Source organism: Mus caroli, unplaced genomic scaffold (assembly GCF_978045245.1).
Source record: "Mus caroli unplaced genomic scaffold, Mus_caroli_1 scaffold_13, whole genome shotgun sequence".
NCBI classification, from domain to species: Eukaryota; Metazoa; Chordata; class Mammalia; order Rodentia; family Muridae; genus Mus; species Mus caroli.
The window spans coordinates 107,772,528-107,788,124 of NW_028227268.1; positions in this window are offsets into that span (position 1 = coordinate 107,772,528).

A 15,597-nucleotide genomic window follows, 5' to 3' on the forward strand; every position below is an offset into this window, starting at 1 on the left:
AGACCAGTATCACTGAGGTGAAGTCTTATGGGAAGGTTTTTTTTTTTTTTTAGAATACAAAGAAACTGTGTTCCAGAGATAACCCATGTTGTATGTGCTACAGCCGTACTTGGTAATGTGTAAGAGTCACCCAGGTAGTACTTGTTTTGAAGGCATTAAGGGGACATGAAGACCAGCTGAGGCTTGGCAATGGAGAGGCCATGGAAGGCCATTGGTGAAGGTGAAGTCTCAGTTGCAGTTGATGGCCCAGGACCGAACCTGTAAGCCAGCACCAATTAATTGCTGTCCTTATAAGAGTTGCCTTGGTCATGGTATATGTTCACAACAGTAAAACCCTAACTAAGGTAATGCAACAAGTAATGGAGGCATTGAGTATGGTCACGCTTCTATAGAAATGTCTTTCACCATTATTAGGGATGATTCAAGTTGAAAAATGCGATAACTCCATTTTTTAAAAAATCAATCAGGAATCCCTTTTACAGAACTTTGAAACATGTTTGTAGAAAAAAATGAAATACTTTCTTTCACAATATATGAGAAGTGGAACATAATATTATTAATACTAGTAAAATGGAATTCTTTGACTCTCTTTAGTGTACATTTTACATACTAAAATTAACTTGAACCCTATTGCCAACCTTTATGTAATGGAGCATGTAGAATATAGAGATCTAATATTTGCCTAATTGATAGATGGATTTCAAGAAAGTAACTGATCATGTCATAACACTAATTCTGTCTTCGGTTACTTTGAAATAGTTTACTTTTAGTGTCACATCAAGAAAAGGCAGAAAACACACAAATTCCATCTCTCAGTTTCTTACATCTCTTTATTATTATTTTTTTGAAGATTTATGAGTTTACTTTTTGTTTGATTGATTTTTTTTTAACAGGGTATCACTCTGAAGCCTCTGCTGGTCTAGAACTCATTCTGTAGCTCATCATGTTCTGGAAATATAAGAGATCTGCCTGCTCCTACCCCAGAAATGTTTGGTTACAAGATATGACTAATCAATGCTCATTATTGTTTTATAATGCTGTGGCTACAGTGGAAGACTTTATGTCTGTGCTTTATTTTGTTTTGTTTGTTTGTTTGTTTCTTTGTTTTCTGGAGTGTTTTTGGTTTATTTTTTCTAGTATGATTGTAAATGTTCTTCCTTTAAGTAATTATTTTATTTATATCCCCAAGGTTCCCTAGATTTACATTATTATTTTATTGCTCTATCTAGAAATTCAAGTACTATATTGAGTATATAGGAAGAGAGTGGGCAGCCTTGTCTTATGCCCGATTTTATTAGAATTACTTTAAGTTTCTCTCCATTTAGGTTGATGTTGACTGTTGGCTTATTGTATATTGTTACTATATACCATATATTGTTAGTTCCTGTTATTTTTGCTGTTGGTGGTGGTACTGTGTGTCTCTGTGTGTTTCTCTTCCTTTGGTTTGTTTGTGAAATAATTACTTCCTTGGGGTTTCTTGGGTATAGCTCCCCTTCTTTTGTTGGAGTTTTCCTTCTAGTGTCCTCTGCTGGGCTGGACTAGTAAAACGATATTGTTTAAATTTGATTATATCATGGAATATATTGGTTTATCCATCTATGATTATTTAAAAATTTCCCTGCACTGGCATCTATACTCTCTTAGTGTGTGCAAGACAAGTGTGCAGGATGTTCTGGCTTTTAGGTTCTCTGTTGACAAATCAGGTATAACTCTGATAGATCCAGCTTTATATTTTGGTTGGCCTTTTTCCCTTGAGGCTTTTAATATTCTTTATTTGTTTTGTATGTTTAAAGTTTTGGTTACTATTTGGCAGGAGGATTTTCTTTTCTGTTCCAATGTATTTGTTTGTGTGTGTGTGGTGTGTGTGTCTTCTGTAAGATTCTTGTACATATATAGCTATATCTTTATTTAGGGTGTTCTAACCTAAACTTTACTCGTGTTCTATGATTTTGTTGAAGGTATTTTCTGGCCCTGTAAACTGGGGATCTTCACTCCCTTCTATTCCTATTATTCTTAGATTTGGTCTTTTTACAGTGCCCCATATATCCTGGATGTTTTGAGATAGAACCTTTTTACATTTGGCATTTGCTTTGACTGAAAAGCAATGTCTTCTATTGTATCTTCTTCAATGGAGATTCTTGCATCTATTGTATTCTGTTTGTGATGCCTGTGTCTGTGATTCTTGTTCACCTTCTTAGGTTTCCATCTCCACAGTTGCCTTCATTTGTGTTTTCTTTATTGCTCCTATATCCATTTTTAGGTGTTGAACTGTATTATTCATTTGCTTTACCTATTTGATTATATTTTCCTATATTTCATTAAGGGACCTGTTTGATTGTGTTTTTCTGTATTTCTTTATAATATTTTAAAATTTCCTCTTTAAGGCCTCAACTTCATGAAATGAAATTTAATATCACAATCTTGTTCTTCAAGAGTGTTAGGTCATCCAGGGCTTGTTGTAATAGGAGATTTGGATTTTATTAGTGCTATATTGCATAGGCTACCGTTGATTTTGTTCTTGTTCTTGTCTTTTGCTCTCAGGTTGTTTTTGGTAGCCTTTTCACTTCCATAGCATCATATTTTGTAATAACTTACCATATCATTTTAAGATTCTAACACTTATCAATATTAATTGAAAGTTATCCCATGTGTTTTAATGTTTGCAAAGTTTGCTTTTTATAATTTATGTAATATGGTTTACTCTAAAAATAAAATTACCTTGTTTGTTTAACATTTACTGCATGAAAGGCCCTTGATTGCTTCTTTTTATAAAACAACAAATACATATTTATATAAAATGTTTTGAGTACATATATCTCATTAACTTATTTGGGTAGACACTATTCAGTGCTATGCTGAGTCTTATGTTAGGAATAAGTTCATATTTATGAAAATTCTACACTATTTTCTCAAGTATTTGTTTATTTTCTGTATTCATAAGCAATGAGCCTTGTTTGTGGCATGTACTAGACAACAACTGGTATTTTTCAGACCTAAAGTGGCTGTTGCAATAACATTACATTTAATCTGAAAATTTCTGCTGGCACATGTGCTGACTAAGTAATGAAATAAAAGAAATAAGCACATGTGCTTATTTTTCATGCATGTACCATTTTGTGTAATATGTCTGTACTGGCTGGATTTTATGTGTTAACTTGACACAGGCTGGATTTATCACAGAGAAAGGAGCTTCAGTTGAGGAAATGCCTCCACAAGATCTAGCTGTAAGGCATTTTCTCAACTAGTGATCAAGAGGGAAAGGCCCCTTGTGGGTGGGACCATCTCTGGGCTGTAGTCTTGGGTTCTATAAGAGAGCAGGCTGAGAAAGCCAGGAGAAGCAAGCCAGTAAAGAACATCCCTCCATGGCCTCTGCATCAATCAGCTCCTGCTTTCTGACCTGCTTGAGTTCCAGTCCTGACTTCCTTAGTGATGAATAGCAGTATGGACGTGTAAGCTGAATAAACCCTTTTCTCCCCAATTTGCATCTTGGTCATGATGTTTTGTCCATGAATAGAAACCCTTACAAATTGATACCAGCAGAGTGGGGTATTTCTGTGACAACCTGACAATGTTTTGGGGAGGACTGTGGAAGGACTTTGGAACTTTGGGCCAGAAGATTCATTTGGTGGTAAGAGCTCTGTGAGATGTTGTGTAGGAGCTTGGAAGATAACATTGAGAACAGTGAAGAAAATGAAGGCCTGGCTCGTGAAATTTCAGAGGGAAGGTTAAAGACATTTTCTGGGCTATTGCTAATTTGATTGTGAAGATTCTGTAGTTCTGGTTAGCTGGGGCTGAAGAATCAGCTGTGATTATCAAGATACCAGAACTACTAAAGCAAAACCTTTGCATTACTGGGACTATTGATGCTGGTTAGCTGGAGCTAAGAAATTAGCTGTGATTAAGAAGAGACCAGCATCACTGAGGTGACAGTCTTCTGGGAAGTGTTTTCTGAGAGCACAGAGGCTGTGTTCCAGAAATAGCCAAGGTTGTACATTGGAATGTGGCTGGACTTAGTAATATGTAAGAGTCACCCAGGTGGTACTGGTTTTGAAGGCATGAAGGGGTCACGCAGAACAGCCGAGGTTTGGCACTGTGAGAGGCCATGGAAGGCCATTGGAGAAGGTGCAGCCTCAGTTGCAATTGATGGCCCAGGACTGAAAAGGTCATGCAAAGGATTTGAGGCTTAGCACCATGAAGAGAGCCTATGAGAGGCTTTTGTTAAAGCCAAGTTACAGTGGAAGACAGCAGCAATTTGGAGATGCCAGTACTATGAGATGACCACAAGAACAGCAGTGGCAGTGGAGTACAGGCAGCTGAAGCCTAGAAGACAATGTGTATGCTATAAAGGACATGGCTGGAGAAGTAACCCAAGCCCTTGGAGGAGCCCAGAAGATTGTGAGTTGGATCCCAGACATTGGATGTTTGGGGATTGATTTTTGCTTTTGATTGTGACTGTGCCCTGATATTTTTCCCTCTTGAAGGAAGTTTTTTAATGATGCCCACAGTTAAGAGACATTGAATTTTAAAGTATTTTGAATTTTAAAAGACACTGGATATTTTAAAGTGATTGAATTTTTAATATGTATAGACTGTGGGACTTTTAAAGTTATTTAGACCTTGGGGATGAATAAGAAAGTAAGGGTTGAGGCTTAATAGTGATGTGCTTGTGTGTCCAGTTGACAAGGGGTCAAGTGTACTGGCTGGCTTTGTGTGTCAATTTGACACAGGCTGGAGTTATCACAGAGGAAGGAGCTTTAGTTGGGGAAATGCATCCACAAGGTCCAGCCATAAGGCATTTTCTCAACTAGTGATCAAGGGGGAAAGGCCCCTTGTGGGTGAAACCATCTCTGGGCTGTAGTCTTGGGTCTATAAGAGAGCAGGCTGAGCAAGCCAGGGGAAGCAAGCCAGTAAGTAACATCCCTCCATAACCTCTTCATCAGCTCCTGCTTCCTGACCTGCTTGAGTTCCAGTCCTGACTTCGTTTGATGATCAACAGCAATGTGGAAAGTGTAAGCTGAATAAACCCTTTCCTCCCCAACTTGCTTCTTGGTCATGATGTTTGTGCAGAAATAGAAATCCTGACTAAGACAATACCCAAAGTCTCTTGTCCATATTATCAGTGATTTGCTTTTCTATTCGTGTGCCTTACATTTTATATATACGCATCTTATATATGTGATTGCAAATGTCTTCTCCCTGGCTGTGTCTTTGTGTCTTTTCTTCTTTTCTTTTCTTTTCTTTTCTTTTCTTTTCTTTTCTTTTCTTTTCTTTTCTTTTCTTTTCTTTTCTTTCTCTCTTTCTCTCTTTCTTTCTCCTCTTAATGTTTTTAACAAATGAGATGTTATAAAGCTATTCTCAGGCAATCTAGAGACTGCCCCACTTGGGGATCCATCCCACATGCAGCCACTAGACCCAGACATTATTGTAGATGCCAAGATGTGCTTGCTGACAGGAGCCTGATATCATTGTCTCCTGAGAGACTCTGCAAGAACCTGACCAATACAGATGTAGATGCTTGCAGCCGAACATCTGACTGAGCACAGGGACCCCAATGAAGAAGTTAGGGGAAGGATGGAAAGGAGCTGAAGAGGTTTGCAACCCCATAGTAAGAACAACATTATCAACCAACTAGACCCCTCCAGAGCTCCTAGGGACTAAACGACTAACCAAAGAGTACACATGAAGGGACTCATGCTGCATATGTAGCACAGGATGGCCTTACCTGGCATCAAAGGAAGGGGAGGATCTTGTTCCTGTGAAGGCTCAATGCTGAAATATAGTGGAATGCTAGGGCTGTGAGGTGGGGGAGGGTGGGTGGTGTGGGAGTACCTCATAGAAGTAGGGGGGGAAAGGGGGTAGGGGATTTGTAGGGAGGAAGCCACCAGGAAAGTGGATAACATTTGAAATGTAAGTAAAATATCCAGTAAATAAAATTATACACAATAAAAAAGTATTATGAAATTCATGGCAGGAGAAAAAAATACTGAAATTTATTGTCTCAGAATCATGGATTTGTGTATATCTAAAATATCATTGCCAATTTTAGGATAAGAAAATTTGCTCCAATGTTAAGTCTAGAGATTTTGTTATCATTTATAATTAGGTCTATGCTTAACTTTGATGATTTTTAATGAAAGGTGAAAGTTCAGCACACACACATGCATACCACACACACACACACACATACACCCACACACACACAGAGAGAGAGAGAGAGAGAGAGAGAGAGAGAGAGAGAGAAAGACACAGGCAGAGAGAGAGAGACAGAGAAATACAGAGAGACAGAGAGACAGAGAGACAGAGAGACAGAGAGACAGAGAGACAGAGATTCCTTTTCCTGAAAACATATCTCTGATTTGTTGCAAAGAGCCTGTTCCTATACAGAAGCTAAGTTTCAATACTAGTATTTGTCTGGGTTATATCTCTATCATTTATGACTTGTCTTTTATTAAATCAATATCACTGTTAATACTATAGTAACTTCATTTCTTAAAGTGATCCAAATGGCCATTTTATGCATCAACATTTTATTGTCTATTTTCTACTTTTTATGCTTCCAAGGAGATTCAGAATTAATTTATTGATGTAGTTAAAATAACTTCCTGGGACTTTTATTTAATATATCAATCAAAAGAATGGATACTGATTTACTAACATACTTCCTAATCCATGAACAAAAGCTCTGTTTATTTTTCTCAATTTTTCATTAGTTTTATAATTTTCTTCATAAGAAATAATGAACATATTTTCTCAACGAGGCCACACTAAGTTCCTTTCTTTTGTTGATTTTTTTTCATTGTGTTAACACAAATCTCACAAAAGGAATAAGGAACAGGTTATTCTGGAGAAAAAATATGAGTGAGCATGGTCAGGAACAAAACTTTGTCTTCCAAATAGGAATGGTTTCAAAAGTTCTTATAACTAAGTTCTTATAACTAAGAAAAAGAAAAACCCAACCAACCAACCAACCACCACCAACAACAATAACCCCCCACCCAAAAAAAGGAAGTCAAGACAACACTCTTCAAATACCTTGGTGCAAACATCAGTTACTTAGGTTTAAGGGAATATTCTGTTACTGGCCGTACTTTGACCCTGAATGGTGCCTTTGTTAGCCTCTTCCTTCTTAGGTCTCTTCTAACTGTTTTCCTTTTGTTTCCTTCTTTTGTTTTATTATTGAAGAATGCATGCACTTTCCCAGCACACTGTGTGATGTGAGCTGGTTATTCTGTACATGATTTTTGTCAAGTTAAAGAAGAGAAATATTCTTCCATTTGGAATATGAATAGCTGAAAAAAAAATCTTTCTTACTTTCTTTCCACTTTCTATCTCCCACTCTTTTCTTTATGCAGTGCTGTGATCCATACAAGGTCATTGCTGTGCTGAATACATGTTTTGCCACTGAGATCTGTCCCTAGCTCAGCAGAACCTTTATCATAAGTGAGTGTTGAACTGTCCCAATATTTTCTCTCTGTATCAGTTAATGTGATTTTATGATCTCTCATCTTTCATCTTTTTTTCTCTGATGGATTACAGTGCTTGATTTACACTTATTGAGCAGGACTCAGCACTGGGATTAATTTACCTGAGTGATGCTGATTACTTCTTTTCACAGATTTCACAAACCTGCAACTTATTACATGCATGGTCATGAAAAACTTTGTTTTGTAGGTTTATTTTTCATCTTTGTAATGTCCTTGAATGGGTTAGATATTATCTACTCACTTAAACAAAAGCATGGATAATATCTTCACTAAAGTATTTTTTGAAGACTACAATCGATGATGTGTTTACAGGGTTAATTGGAGTCTTGGCAATTCAGTAAACAGTCAATAATTTCAATTACTTGGTATAAATTATAGCACTGTCTAGTGACATGATTTATATTGCTACTAAGTACTTCAATCAGCATGTTTTTAAGTTTGGCAGAAGAATGCAGTGTTTGACATGAAGAGAAAAATGACAATTCCAAAAAAGGAAAAAAGTCTATCAGAGACTTTCCATAGTACAATCCTAGTCCAGGAATCATTCCCAGTAATCAATAAAAGAAAACATTGGGCATATTTTGACCAAACCAGAAACAGAAAAATTAGAAGACTAAGACTATCCAATCAAACTAGTCAAAGCATTGAAGTTGTAATGCTTTTGTGGCTGGCTGCATAGTAGAAATCATAAATGAGACAACACCTTGCCCTGATCTATATGGCTTGGATCTGAAATCCTGACTGAGTTAGCAAGTAAATGAAGAAATTACAGACACACAATCACTCTGCAAACATGGGGCCAAGTGAGTTGTCCGTGCTGATGGAGCTGATCTCATTACGGCCACCACCCCAAAACTTCAGCCTGTTCATTTTGTACAGCCTGAAGAAGTTTGTGTATTTTGGAGAAGTTAATCTTGCTATGAGGTCTCTGTGGGTTAGCAGTCTTAAACTATAAACACTGAGAGGGGGAGGATGATGCAGTTGCTAGTTTTTGAATACATGAATCACTCATATTTCAACCAGAACAAGGCTGTTTGGGCAACCCCAAACCTATATCCAAAAGCAATTGCCAGTTTTCCATGGATCTAGGCTCCTAGTTCTTCTCATGATTATGCACATATTAGGAATATCTATTCTTTCATCCAGGGCAATCATTCATGGCTTTCTCCTCTCCTCTCCTTAGAGTAACACAAATAAAAGACACTGTACTCCATTATCTCAGGATAGGCATTTCTTGCATTGGTATCCTGCCTTGCCAATATCTGTAGTGTTCTCATTGAACCTCTTTTTATAGTCTGGTATGGTGTTTTTATTCTTTAATTGATCAGAACTCAGAGTGATAAAAATTACTGAGGAGCCAGATTGGAAAGAAGTCTGCTTATTTTCAATGGATTCTTGTTTGTCATTAGTACAGCTTCTCATTGAAAATATATTCAAAGCTAGGCATTGTAGTATATCTATAACTCTATCACTGGGAGGCTGATGTGAGAGGAATATTGCAAGTTATCTTGATTTAGATGATCAGGATACATTTTTTAAATTTTATGTAATTTTTTTTACTGTCCAGATTTTATCCCTCTACTGGTCCACCCTCTGCCTGTTCCACATCCCATTCCTCCTTACCCCATCTCCATGAGGAGGATATCTACAACTTCCAACCCCCAGCCCACCAGAACTCTCCACATTCTGGGGCCTCCAGTCTCTTGAAGGCTAATTTTATCTTCTCTTACTGAACACAGACCTGGCAGTTCTCTGCTGTATATGTGTTGGAGGCTTCATATCAGCTCGTGGCCAACTGTCTGAGAGCTTTCAGGGGTCCAAGTGAGTTGAAACTGTTGGTCTTCCTACAGAGTCCCCCTCCTCTTCAGCTTCTTCTAGCTTTTCCCTAATTCAACCACAGGGGTCAGCAACTTCTTTCCATTGGTTGAATGAAAATATCTGCATCTGACTCTTTCAGCTGCTTGTTGGGTAAGGACACTTTTTAAAAGGATCTTGAAATGAAAACTAGGAAGAAGCTAAACAAAAACAAAACAAAGGCAAGGTGTAGAAATAATAACAAACCCAATTGTGAGGGTTGCTGTGACATGCTCAGCATGCCAGAGGAGGCATGGCATAGCCCTGTATAAGCTCAGTATACCATAAGGGGCATGTTAGTTTTACTATATAAAAGTGATTGTCACTTCTTATGTTCTTTGGTGAGCAACACTGAGGGTTTCTGAGATGACAATTAAATTTGAGATCTTTTTTCTTTTTTAAATAATTTACTCTAAAACAAGTCTTAGTTTCAATGAGTACATGAGGTCTGTAACAGGTAGAGGAGGAAGGTATATTTTAGTCTATAACAGCCTAATGTGCATAATTTTATATCACAGGGATGGGATATAACACTGAAGATTTTGTTTCTATGTTAGCTAAACTAGACAAAAAGGATTAAAGTTCTCACAATAAAGTGCTAAATCTCTAGTTGTATCTATGCAATTAATTCATTTACATAGAAAGCACCTTGTAGACTCCATGTAAGCATAAATTGATTGTAACTGATGATAACTATGATGACTGAGATTCTCATGTTCCTTTTCTACTCTTTTTCTATTTAAGGGGATACAGAGATGAGTTTGCTGTGATTAAATATACAAAACTGGAAGCTTACATTTCAGGAAGTGTACTAAGCTTAATATGGCCTATTTGCATATTGTTAGAAAAGATGCTTTCTTTTGAAAATACTCTCCCTCATAAAGTGCCTGAATTCCTGCCAGTCACAGTCACTACTTGCACACATTATCCAGTTAGTAACATTGAATGATTCATCTTAGTTTTACTGATACATTCTTATATATTATAGGATATTTTTGCTATAACCAGAAATATATACTATGATGAAAATAAGACAAGCTTAGAAATATATGGAACATACATAAAAATTAACCTTGAAATTTAAATTTTTAGTTATTTACACTCACCAAGATCTGAAAACTTAATGAGGAGAGTAAATGCTTCACTTTGGTACAAGGCATTGGTAGAAAGACAAAGAATATAACAAAAATAAGATGGTTTCACTCTTCATTATCTCAGTTTCACAGGTGGTCTTTGACATCAGTAGATCATGAGTATTCCTTTCCTACATGATGATAATCCATTGAGCTTTCTTTTTTGACATTCGGTTCAGTTTTCAGTGAGCCTTTACAAATCCTTATTGATCATACAGTCACATACACAAACAGACAGACAGACAGACACATACACACACCATAAAAAATATATATATGTATATATATATTATATATATAATCACATTTAAGATTCTTCAGCTAGTACATTTAGTTCTCAATGGTTCATTTTTTCTCTTGCATGTTTTTATTTTGTCATTCTATGACTTATCTTTCTCTTTCACATAAAAAGCAATGCAAAATTGTTCTTCCCATTAGACACTACCAGGCTTTCTTGTGCATGAGATCTGTGAGCAGTGATTTATCTAGAAAGTATTCCTTACATTTTATATTTGTTTAAAAACAATGAGCATATGGATAAAAAAGCAAGCTAAAATTAGGATATGTTTTCTTATGTTTAAATATGGTGGGAAATCTTAATGAGAGTTGAATATCAGAGATTTCAACTTATTTTAAAATACTTTAATTTTATTAAAATTACCTGAAATATAATATGATAGAAAACAATGTGTATGTAAGTTTTGCTTATACCATTCCAGATACTTTTTTCTTTTTTTTATTAGATATTTTCATTTCGAATGCTATCCTGAAAGCCCTCTATACCCTCCTCCTGTCCTGCTCCCCAATCCACCCACTCATGCTTCCTGGCCCTGGCATTCCCTTTTACTGAGGCATATGATCTTCGCAATTCCAAGGGCCTCTTCTCCCATTGATGGCTGAATAGGCCATCCTGTGCTACATATGCAACTAGAGACACAGCTTTTGGTGGTGGTGGTGGTGGTGGTGGTGGTGGTGGTGGTGGGGTTACTGGTTAGTTCATATCGCTGTTTCTCCTATAGTGTTGCAGACCCCTTTAGCTCCTTGGGTACTTTCATTAGCTACTTCATTAGGGGCCCTGTGTTCCAACCAATAGATGACTGTGAGCATCCACTTCTATATTTGCCAGGCATTGGCGTAGCCTCACAAGAGAGAGCTGTGTCAGGGTCCTGTCAGCAAAATCTTTCTCGCATATGCAATAGTGCCTGGGTTTGGTGGTTGTATATGGAATGGATCCCAGGGTGGGGCAGTCTCTGGATAGTCCTTCCTTCAATCTCAGCTCTGAACTTTGTCTCTATAACTCATTCCATGTGTATTTTGTTCCCCATTCTAAGAAGGAGCGAAGTATCCTCAATTTGGTCTTCCTTCTTGAGTTTCATGTGTTTTGCAAATTGTATCTTGGATATTCTAAGTTTCTGGGCTAATATCGGCTTATCAATGAGTGCATATCATGTGTGTTTTTTTGTGACTGGGTTATCTCACTCAGGATGATATCCTCCAGATCACACCATTTGCCTAAGAATTTCATGAATTCGTTGTTTTTAAATGCTGAGTACTACTCCATTGTATAAATGTACCACAGTTTCTGTATCCATTTCTCTGTTGATGGACATCAGGGTTCTTTCCAACTTCTGGTTATTATACATAAGGCTGCTATGAACATAGTGGAGCATGTGTCCTTATTACAAGTGGAACATCTTCTCGGTCTATGAGCAGGAGAGGAATTGCTAGATATTCCTGTAGTACAATGTCCAATTTTCTGAGGAAACTCCAGATTGATTTCAAGAGTGGTTGTACAAGTTTGCAGTCCCACCAGCAATGGGGGACTGTTCCTATTTTTCCAAATCCTCGCCAGCATCTGCTGTCACCTGAATTTTTGATCTTAGCCATTCTGACTGGTGTGAGGTAGAATCTCAGGGTTGTTTTGATTTACATTTCCCTGATGAATAAGGATGTTGCACATTTTTACAGGTGTTTCTCAGCCATTTGGTATTCCTCAGTTTAGAATTCTTTGTTTAGCTCTGTACCCCATTTTTAACAGGGTTATTTGATTTTCTTAAGTCCATCTTCTTGATTTCTTTATATATGTTGGATATTAATCCCCTATCTGATTTAGGATTGGTAAATATCCTTTCCCAATCTGCTGCTGGCATTTTTGTCTTATATATAGTGGCTTTTGCCTTACAAAACTGCCTTTGCAATTTTATGAGGTCCTATTTGTCAATTCTCGATCTTACAGCACAAGCCTTTGCTGTTCTGTTCAGGAATTTTTCAACTGTGCCCATATCTTCGAGGCTTTTCCCCACTTCGTCCTCTCTATGTTTCAATGTCTCTGGTTTTATGTGGAGTGCCTTGATCCACTTAGACTTGAAGTTAGTACAAGGTGATAAGAATGGATCAATTTGCATTATTCTACATGATAACCTCCAATTGTGTCAGGTCCATTTGTTGAAAATGCTTTTTTTCCACTGGATGGCTTTAGCTCCTTTGTCAAAGCTCAAATAACCATAGGTGTGTGAGTTCATTTCTGTGTCTTCAATTATATCCTATTGATTACCTGTCTGTCACTATACCAGTACAATGCAGTTTTTATCACAATTGCTCTATAGTACAGCTTTAGTTCAGGAATGTTGATTCGACCAGAGGTTTTTTTTTTTTTTTTTTTTTATCATTGAGAAGAGTTTTTCTATCCTAGGTTTGTTCTTATTACAGATGAATTTGCAAATTTCCATTTCTAATTTATTGAAAAATTGAGTTAGAATTTTGATGGGGATTGCATTGAATCTGTAGATTGCTTTCTGCAAGTTAGCCATTTTTCCTATATTGATCTTGCCAATCCATGAGCATGGGAGATCTTTCCATCTTCTGAGATCTTCTTTGATTTCTTTCTTCAGAGCCTTAAAGTTCTTATCACATAGATCTTTCACTTCCTTAGTGAGAGTCCCACCAAGGTATTTTATATTATTTGTGACTATTGTGAAGGGTGTTGTTTTCCTAATTTCTTTTTCATCCTGTTTAATATTTTTGTAGAAAAAGGCCATTGATTTTTTTTTTTGAGTTAATTTTATATACAGCTACTCTACTGAAACTGTTTATCAGGTTTATGTGTTCTCTGGTGAAAATTTTAGGATAACTTTATATATATATATTATAATATCATCTGCAAATAGTGATATTTTTGACTTCTTTCTTTCCAATTTCTATTCTCTTGACCTCCTTTTGTTGTCTAATTGCTCTGGCTAGGATTTCAAATACTATATTTAATAGGTAGGGAGAAAGTGAGCAGCCCTGTCTAGTGCCTGATTTTAGTGAGATTGCTTCCAGTTTTTCTCCATTTAGTTTGATGTTGGCTACTTGTTTGATGTATATTGCTTTTATTATGTTTTGGTATGGGCCTTGAATTCCTGATCTTTCCAAGACTTTTAGTATAAAGGTCTGTTGGATTTTTATCAAATGTTTTCTCAGCATCTAATGAGATGATCATGTGGTTTTGTCTTTGAAGTTGTTTATATAGTGGATTACGTTGATGGATTTCCATATATTAAACAATCCCTGCATCCCTGGAATGAAGCCTACTTGATCATGATGCATGATCATTCTGATGTGTTATTGGATTCTGTTAGCGAGAATTTCACTGAGTATTTTTCATCTATAGTCATAAGGAAAATTGTTCTGAAGTGATCTATCATAGTTGGGTCATAATGTGGTTTAGGTGTCAGAGTAATTGTAGCTTCATAGAATGAGTTGGGTAGAGTACCTTCTGTTTCTATTTTGTGGAATAGTTTAAGGAGAACTAGAAATAGGTCTTCTTTGAAGTTCTGATAGAACTTTGCACTAATTCCATCTGGTCATGGGCTTTTTTTGGTTGGGAGACTATTAATGACTGCTTCTATTTCTTTAGGGGATAAGGGACTGTTTAGGTCATTAATCTGATCCTGATTTAACTTTGGTACCTGGTATCTGTCTAGAAATTTGTCCATTTTATCCAGGTTTTCCAGTTTGGCGAGTGTAGCCTTTTGTAGTAGGATCTGATGGTGTTTTGGAAGTCCTCAGGTTCTGTTGTTATTTCTCCCTCTTCGTTTCTGATTTTGTTAATTAGGGTACTGTCCATGTGCCCTCTAGTGAGTCTGGCTAAAAGTTTATATATCATGTTCAATTTCTCAAAGAACCAGCTCCTGGTTTGTTTGATTTCTCAATAGCTCTTTTTGTCTCCACTTGGTTGATTTCAGCCCTACGTTTGATTATTTTTTGAGATTCAATCATCTTGGGTGATTTTGCTTCCTTTTATTCTAGAGCTTTTACATGTCCTGTTAAGCCACTAGTGCATGCTCTCTCTAATTTCTCTTTGGAGGCACTCAGAGCTATGCGTTTTCCTCTTAGGAATACTTTCATTGTATCTCAAATTTGGATATGTTGTGACTTCATTGTCATTAAACTCTAAAAAGTCTTTAATTTCTTTCTTTATTTCTTCCTTGACCAAAGTACCAATATGTAGAGTGTTCTTTATCTTCCACATGAATGTTGGCATTCTATTATTTTTGTTGTTATTGAAAATCAGCCTCAGTCCGTTGTGATCTGATAGGATGCATGGAATAATTTCAATATTTTTCTATCTGTTGAGGCATGTTTTATGACCAATTATTTGGTCAGTTTTGGAGAAGGTACCATGAGGTTCTGAGAAGAATGTATTTCCTTTTGTTTTTGGATAAAATGTTCTGTAGATATCTGTTAAATCCATTTCTTTCATAACTTCTGTTAGTTTCAATTTGTCTCTGTTTATGTCCTGTTTGTAGGATCTGTCCATTGATGAGAGTGGTGTGTTGAAATCTCCCACTATTATTGTGTGAGGTGCAACGTGTGCTTTGAGCTTTATATAGTTTCTTTAATGAACGTGGATGCCCTTGCATTTGAAGCATAGATATTCAGAATTGAGAATTCATCTTGGAAAACTTTACCTTTGATGAGTATGAAGTGCCCTCTTTTTTTTTTTTTTATTTTGATAAATTTGAGTTAGAAGTTGATTTTATTCAACATTAGAATGGCTACTTTAGCTTGTTTCTTCTGGCTATATGCTTGAAAAATTGTTTTCCAGCCTTTTACCCTTAGGTAGTGACTGCCTTTGTCCCTGA